Source organism: Atractosteus spatula, chromosome 2, assembly GCF_055471065.1.
Source record: "Atractosteus spatula isolate fAtrSpa1 chromosome 2, fAtrSpa1.hap1, whole genome shotgun sequence".
NCBI lineage: Eukaryota > Metazoa > Chordata > Actinopteri > Semionotiformes > Lepisosteidae > Atractosteus > Atractosteus spatula.
In genome coordinates this window covers 21,082,051-21,089,703 of record NC_142707.1, presented here as the reverse complement: position 1 = coordinate 21,089,703, position 7,653 = coordinate 21,082,051, and the positions used below count along the sequence as shown (strand labels likewise).

At 38.9% G+C, this 7,653-nt stretch overlaps 1 long non-coding RNA gene across 1 annotated transcript; it reads right to left on the bottom strand.

The window, feature by feature from the left end:
- Positions 1–986: 986 nt before the first annotated feature.
- LOC148839430 (uncharacterized) lies at positions 987–2,494 on the bottom strand. Its single transcript, XR_016086008.1, has 3 exons — positions 2,379–2,494; positions 1,747–1,804; positions 987–1,006 (listed from the first exon to the last, which is right to left on the bottom strand). It is a non-coding gene; the product is annotated as an uncharacterized LOC148839430 (long non-coding RNA).
- Positions 2,495–7,653: the final 5,159 nt, after the last annotated feature.

Genomic DNA, 7,653 nt, shown 5'->3' with positions numbered 1-7,653 from the left:
ATTCTCAAACTCCACTCAAATGCTTTCGAGAGCGCACCGTTGCAAATTTCGACACATTGAATGACAACATAGACGACTATGATGGTTATCCTCATCATCGCTTCTTAATTCGGGGGTTTTATGTTAAAAGTTATCTTTAAAGTTAAATAATATCAAACCATCGCTTTGCGTGGCTGAAATACAATGAAATGAAAATGAAATGCGATGGAATTGGAAATAAAGGTTTTCTGCAAATCGTACCGTTTGTATACTATTTGAAGTCCTGTATTAGCAATTAGTAATTTAGTAAGTTGAAAGTCAATGGTTTAAATTTTAAACCTTAAAATAAACTCTTTATTATTCTGTATGATATGTAATTACAGTAACAAGTCATACAGTACATTTACATATCTCAATACACGTTCATTGATGGAACGAAATTAATAGGGCGTCATTGATTCAGTCATTCAACCCCTAAATGTTTCACCCTACTTACGATGTGTTTACCATATACTCCTGTCAATGGTTTATGCTATTTTTTATCAATGGTGTTAATATGCAGCATGTCTTTTGGGGGGGGGCATTGCACTTAAAATGCAGCTTACTGAAAAAAAGTTCCTTAATGCTATATGTTTTGGTATGTCTGGTTTTATTGTCAGGTGTTCATTACAGTCATTTGAATAATAGGAAAACATTACAAATATTGAAGTACACGCAAATGCATAAACGAATCATGCTGTAATGATCCTAGTGTCTCAAATACTCTGCTATGAAGTCAACATCATTGTGTCCTTTGAAAGGCCTTCAGGTCATTTCAGCATTACTCTGCGTTTTACACAAGACAAATATTTATTAACATACGATGAGTAGAGGTAATATATGACTTCAATAAATAACATGATTACTGATCAGATAAACAGAATTATATACTGTATGTGGCCATCCATCTCTTGAGCACCTCCAGTACTCTTAGAAGTGCTTGAAGATGTCATTGGTAGGCCTCAGCCGTTGCCGTCTCCCTTTATCTCTGAAGATACAAACGCTAAGTATATGCACTACAGCAAACCTTTTAACGGGTCATTTTATCATGCATCTGGTAAGCCTTTGTTTTAGCTACATCTAATTATAGAAGAATTATAAATGCTCCCCTTACAAACATACATATGCAAATTGTTAACTTTCTATTATTAATTATACCCGTTTCTCGGTCTGATGACTACATGACTGAAGTATACTGTAAGTACATCCTATTCTCCCTATGCATGATCAAATATATATACAGAGATCATTACGTAGATCGAAGTGGTTATATTATTACTATTTACGCAGATTAATCTTATCTCCTGATAATTATGCAGGCTGTTTCCCCATTGTACTATTTTAGCCACAAAATTGACGCACTGCCGTTGTTGGAAAGCTGATATTCGACTTATGTGGGGCATGGTTAACAGAGTCCCTTTAATTTATTTACAGTTCAATTAAAAAAGGAAACTATTCAGATCACTCAAATGATCTATTTCATACTCTTGTATTTTCATATATTGCTAGTTAACCTGTGGTTTGCGCTATCGCCTCATTTTCATATTTCTAGATTCTAATCAATTGTATGTTCTTACCGCGTTTAAAAATTTTAGGGTGCTCAGCTGCTGTGTATATAAATTCTCTTTCCGCATTCTGTACGTATGTGTATTTGAAATTTGATTGCTTAAGCTATATCTTTTTCTGTTGTTTTGATTATAATATCATTATGAATATAAGCAATGTTACCGAAAATTGCCTTTTCCACCTTGTAGATATGAATTAGAGCTTTGTCAACAGTTTTAACCTGTAATGAAGAAGAAAAGGACCTCTTAACAGATATGAAAGGACACTTTTGCAGACTCATATTAAGACTGTAAGTGAACAGCACTGTTTCTTCCCGGATGCTGTAGACTTTTGAGAAGCAGGCTACAAATTTGTTATATTGATGCTATTTGCCCGCTCTCTTGGCATTCACCGCGTGCCTTAATTGTATGGACATTTAAATCAAGGTCCGCTGTGAACACGAAGAGAGTCAGGCCCCTTTTTTTGTCTTTACCCCGGATCGTGCCGCTTTACACGGAATCATAACAGCAACTGACTGGCGAGCTGCCGTGCGTGTGACAAGGGCAACTGCAGCCTCCTCTCGCAGCAATCTTGCACCAAAATGTCTACGTCCTCCTCCGCCTGGCGCTGCATCAATAGCCCATATAGCAAACGCAACTGTGTTTTAACACTCGACGTGTACAACGAGAACAAGACCGACAACAGCAACGACTGCAACGATAATAACAATGAAACACAGTTTTTCCAACATTTTATAAAGACAAATGCCAAAAATCAAACCAACAAAACACGAAAGCCATGTTATTCTACATTACCTATTCCCACTTGAGCGGCGTATGTTTTATTTCCTTTGGATGTTAAGAAAAAAAAAACCCGTTCCTGTGGTGGTGCAACGAGAGGCCCGAGTGATAGTAATAAAAAACCTCTTGGCTTGCTGCAGTCAGTCCTTTTGCTCAACTCCCAAGTGATACAAAAAAAATAGAAGAGGGCCCATCTGGCTTCTCATCAGCTTTGTCAAGTCTTGCATACGCTAAAATGCTAATGACCTAGATAGCTCATGCAAAATGCAGTAGAGGTAAGAGAAGGGGAGAAAATCATTTCGGCTGAACCAGAGACATCCTTTTTTTGTGGGGGTGGAGTGGGGTGTGTTTGTACGGGGTGTGTGTGCTTGGTGGTGGTGTATGTGTGTGTGTGGGGGGGGGGGGGGGGGGTAAGTAGGCTGCCTTGAGCACCTGCATTGTAGAGGGACAAGATACATATTCAAATCATGAGGGGAAAAATCAAAGGAAACAAAATTACATATGGCAACATAACTGCTACAATAGGTTGGGCCAGTTTCATATGTTGAAATCGCAACCAAATCTACCCAAACGATACATTCCTACAGCTTCAATCATGTACAGTTTAGCATCCCTATAAATGCGAATCCCTACGAAGCGTTTACATCGCATTTGAAAAAAAAAACGACACCTCGACTCTTACTTTGAGACCAATAAACTAAATAACCTAAGCTGCAAATCTTACTGTCTATCAAAACTCAATTACCATCATTTCATTAGCAATTAAAAATGAATAATCTTTCTCACATTTAAGGAAAAATAAAACTTTATCCTATGCGTAAAAAGCGACGAGTATCTGTTTTCACAGTAAAAAAACAAACATTTTATTTAAAATAGCATTTTATGAATCCTGCTAATTAAACATAACGAATCGAAAAACATAACAACAAAGTCGTGAATTTACTGTATTGAGAACCACTTACAGAACTGCCATTTCCGAAGGTCTTTGCAATCAACTAACATTTTCCCCAATATAATAATGAGTCCATCTATATCCAGTTCTATACAGAAGAGAGGTCTGCTTCCGTGCTGAAGAATTATATTTTAAAAAAATCCTTTAACCAAGAGATTCTTAGTATCTTTATTTAAAAATGGAAAATGGATGCCCAATACAACAGCCTTGATGCAGACAAAACAGAAACCAATTCATTTCCACCTACATGATTACAAAGGACCAGAGCTCTATAGAGGTAATGCAAATGAAAAAAAAAGCTTGATCAAAAGCGTAATACAAACATAAGACTACGGATAACAAAAACAGCAAAGAGACAAAAAAGGAAGAGCTGTAATTTACAGTCAGGAGCCAGAGCAAAGACTGTCATGTAAAAGGGTCTGATGCAAGCAGTGTTCTGAAAAAAGAGGTGGGGAGCACCCAATTTATCATAAACCCAGCCTAATCTTGGTCACCGTAGTCCTTCTGCGTTGATCATCCACCTTTTTTCTTAAATAAATAGGCTACTGTAGAAAAAAAATTAAAAGTCACATCTGCCGTTTTTTTGTCTTGTTTTTGGGAGGGAGGGGGGTTACCATACAAACGGGGATGATTATATTAAAATAGGACCGTTCTAGTCTCGCTAACTCCCCTCCCTTACTAGTGAATTCCCTACACCAGCACGTCTTCCACTCCCCACCGTTGACGTTTCTTTAAAACATTTTTTATTTATTTATAGAGGTATCTGAGGGATTATGAAAAAAAAAAGATTACGAAACTACTGTCCAAAGACTGACATCTAAATCAGCAGGGATTACCCTGTTCTGTATTTAACCTTGGGTGAGATTTGCTGCCCTTTGCAGAACCATTTTTTCGAGACCAATAGACAGTGATACAGCTTTCTTAAAATCTAAAGCAACAGGACTCGTATATGACATATATATGATCTTTGCTATGTGCAGCTAAGCAATAAGAACTACTTTAATTTTTATTTAATGTTTCAAGAATCTAATAATCATAACACAGAATGTTGTTTTCAGCTTTTATGTTTTGCCGACAACTGATGATTGCATTTGTGTTCTTTACACATCATCCTCTTGCAGAATTAAGCCTTTTTCTTATGTGAACAGTGATCTTATGATGGTGCAAAACGAAATCTTACAAGGTTATTTTTTATGCAATTCGGGCTTTAGAGGATTTTGTGTTTATGTCGGGGCGTTACAGAGCTACGAAGAATAGAATTTACATATACACCTGTGTAATAACAAATTAAACCAATATTTTACTAACACATTAAGAAATTAAATTTAAGAACTGTTAGAAATCCGATTGCGTGGAATCCTCCGACTCCATATGGCACATCATCTGTGCGGCCACCCCCTATCCACCCCCTCTCCCTATCCCCTTTTACAGATTAACGCTTTGATTTTTGTGTTTTTGCGAAAACATTATGAATAGACTACTAATTTGCCGCCGCTGTTCTTTTCAGAATTGTGATCAGCCCGATGAACAAAAACAGTTTAGAAAAAAGCCATAACATATACACGGACTACAGTAACAGGATGCAAGATAGAGGAAATGGGCTATACCGTCTTTTAAAAAACAACTATTAATTGGCTTCTGAAAAAGGGGCCGGTGTGACAAGTGTCGAAACACGCAGTTAGAAGGAACGTGAAATTCTGAGCAAAACAACAAAAAACCTGCTCCCTTATGGTTTATAAATAAACGAAACATTGTTTTAACCATGTTTCTTTGGGTAAACCGCGGTAGAAATCCTTTGTATGCGTTGTCACTGACAGAAAAAGACGAATGTGTCTAAACGGCTGGCTTTTTTTCAAGTAATAATACAAGCGGTTATGACGTTTGGCACAGTGTTTTGTCTGTGTCAGCTATTGTCTTTTCTTTTATGTTATTGGGGAGTTTTGTCTCTGGGCGCTTGGTGCGAGGTCAGCATAGGTCTCCTTATCCCCTCTTGTGCTGTGATTACAAAGAGTGTCGTCTGCCGAACGCGTGTCTCCTATCAACAGATTCGACACGCGGTGATCTCCAGATGGCCCGGGTCTATGGCTAAGGAAAGCTCTGCAATCTACCCCTTTTGTGCTGACGTATAATTTATAAAGTAATGGAAAAAGTCTAAATGACTGAGGCCTGGCTAGGCAGTAGAAAATAACCATCAAAATAGCATCCTACAATAGGCTCATATCTAAATCGTGCACTTCTCTAGTCTGAAATTCGTACATTCCAGTTCTTTGAAAAACTGCTTGAATACTGAATGAAACATTAAACAGAAAGAAAACCGGGGAAAGTGTTCAAGCAATTCAGTTTCAGGTTATAACAATCTCTCAGTTTTTCTCAATTCATGGAAAAAATTGTTCATGTGTGTTTAAAGACGTTTTTGACGTGCAACAGCGTTTTACAGAGAGGTGTTTTACAGTGCCCTATCAAGATTGAACATAAAAGCTGTACTGTATATACAGTGACTTGCATAAATATTCATACTCTTGCACAATTTCCACATTTTGTTGTTTTAAAACCTGCAGGCATGACACTAATATAAATATTTACAAAACCTACTCCACACATTAAAACCAAGAAAACAAAAAACAAAAACAAGTAGATAATATGATAGAAAAACAGAAAGGTCACGATTGCATAAGTATTCAATCTTAATTAATTTAGGGGCACAAAGTTTCCTTAACGAACCACACAAGTAATTGAGTAGCCTCTGTCCTTGTACAATAATAGTGGTTATCATGACTAGAGAATAAAACAGCTGTCAGGCAGTCAATTTCTAGCAAATCTCAACCATGAAGACTAACGAGCCTTCACAGCAAATCAGGGACAAAGTCAATGAAAAGCACAGATCAGGAGAAGGGCACAAATTATAGAAGTACATGTGTCTGAATATCCCTGTGAACACAATCTACTCAATCATCAAGAAATGGAAGATGCATTGTACCATTCAGATATTGCCTAGATCAGGCTGTTTATCTAAACTGAGAAGCTGAGCAAGGCGGAAACAGGTGAGGGATGCCACTGTGAGGCAAACAAAAACTTTCCAAGAGCTACAGAGTTCCATAGCTGAGATGGAAGAAAATGACCATGAGTCAACAATATCCCAGCCACTCCATAAAGCTGGTCTGTATGGCAGACCCGTCTCAAATTCATTAATTGATACTGCAAACATGGCAAAAGGTTTTGTGGACAGACAAGACAGAAATGAATCTTTTTGATGTAACTGCAAAGTGTTACTGTCACAATTGTAAGTCCCTCCTCTTAAGGGCGCTCTGGCTCTTTTTTGTTTCTGTTGATTTTTTGCACCTGCCTCCTGTTCCAGCCCTTCCCTTTAAAAGCCAGACGCTCCTACCATTCTGGGCTCAGCTTTGGAAGGTGGACGCCCGGAAGCCCGCCTACCAGTGGGTCCAGGAGAGACCCGACGGCATTGGAATCACAATGGCGTCCTGACCATCTGGGTCAGGATTGGAGTGCCTGGCCCCGTTAACCCTTTTTATTTCCCTGTCCCTGCACCGGATCCCGCTCCGGTTTTTAACTTTTGTCGTGTCTGTTGAGGATGGATTACCCGGTTCTGGACTTTTGCTCACCCTGGATTTTCCTTATGAACTCCCTTTGGACTTTAGCCTGGACCGCGACCCCCCGGAGCACCAGTGCACTGTCAACATGCCCCCCCACCAGTTCGTCTACCAGCCCTGTTCCTAGTCTTCTCTCCCCTGTGTCTGTTTTAACTCCATTCCAGATTCTGTCATCTGCACAGGGTCCTGATTAACGCTTCGTGAGAGTTACCTCTGACATCAAAACCAACATGGTGCATCGTCCAGTCAACACCATCCTGGCAGTCAAGCTACCTCATGCTATGGGGAAGCTTGTTCTCAGCAGGGACTGGGAAGCTCGTTAGGACTGAAGAAAATGAACTGAGTAATGTATGGGCAAATACTAGAGGAAAAGCTTTTTTGGTGTGCTAAAGACATAAAACATTGGCAAAAAAATCACCCTTCAGTAGGACAATGATCCCAAACACAAAGCCAAAGCTGCACTGGAGTAATATAAGCATAAGAAAGTGTATGTTCTTGAGTGACACAGGCAAGGTCCTGGCCTGAATACTATTGTAAATCTGTAGAAAGACTTTAGAGAGCTTGAAAATCTGCCAATAGGAATGGGCAGAATTTGCATCACGCCAGTGTGCAAAGTTGGTAGAGACGTACCCAGAAAGAGCTGCAAATGTAGCTGCTGTCAAAGGTGCTTCCACCAGATATTGAGTTGATGGGACTGAATACTTATGTAATCGACATATTTCAGGAGTTT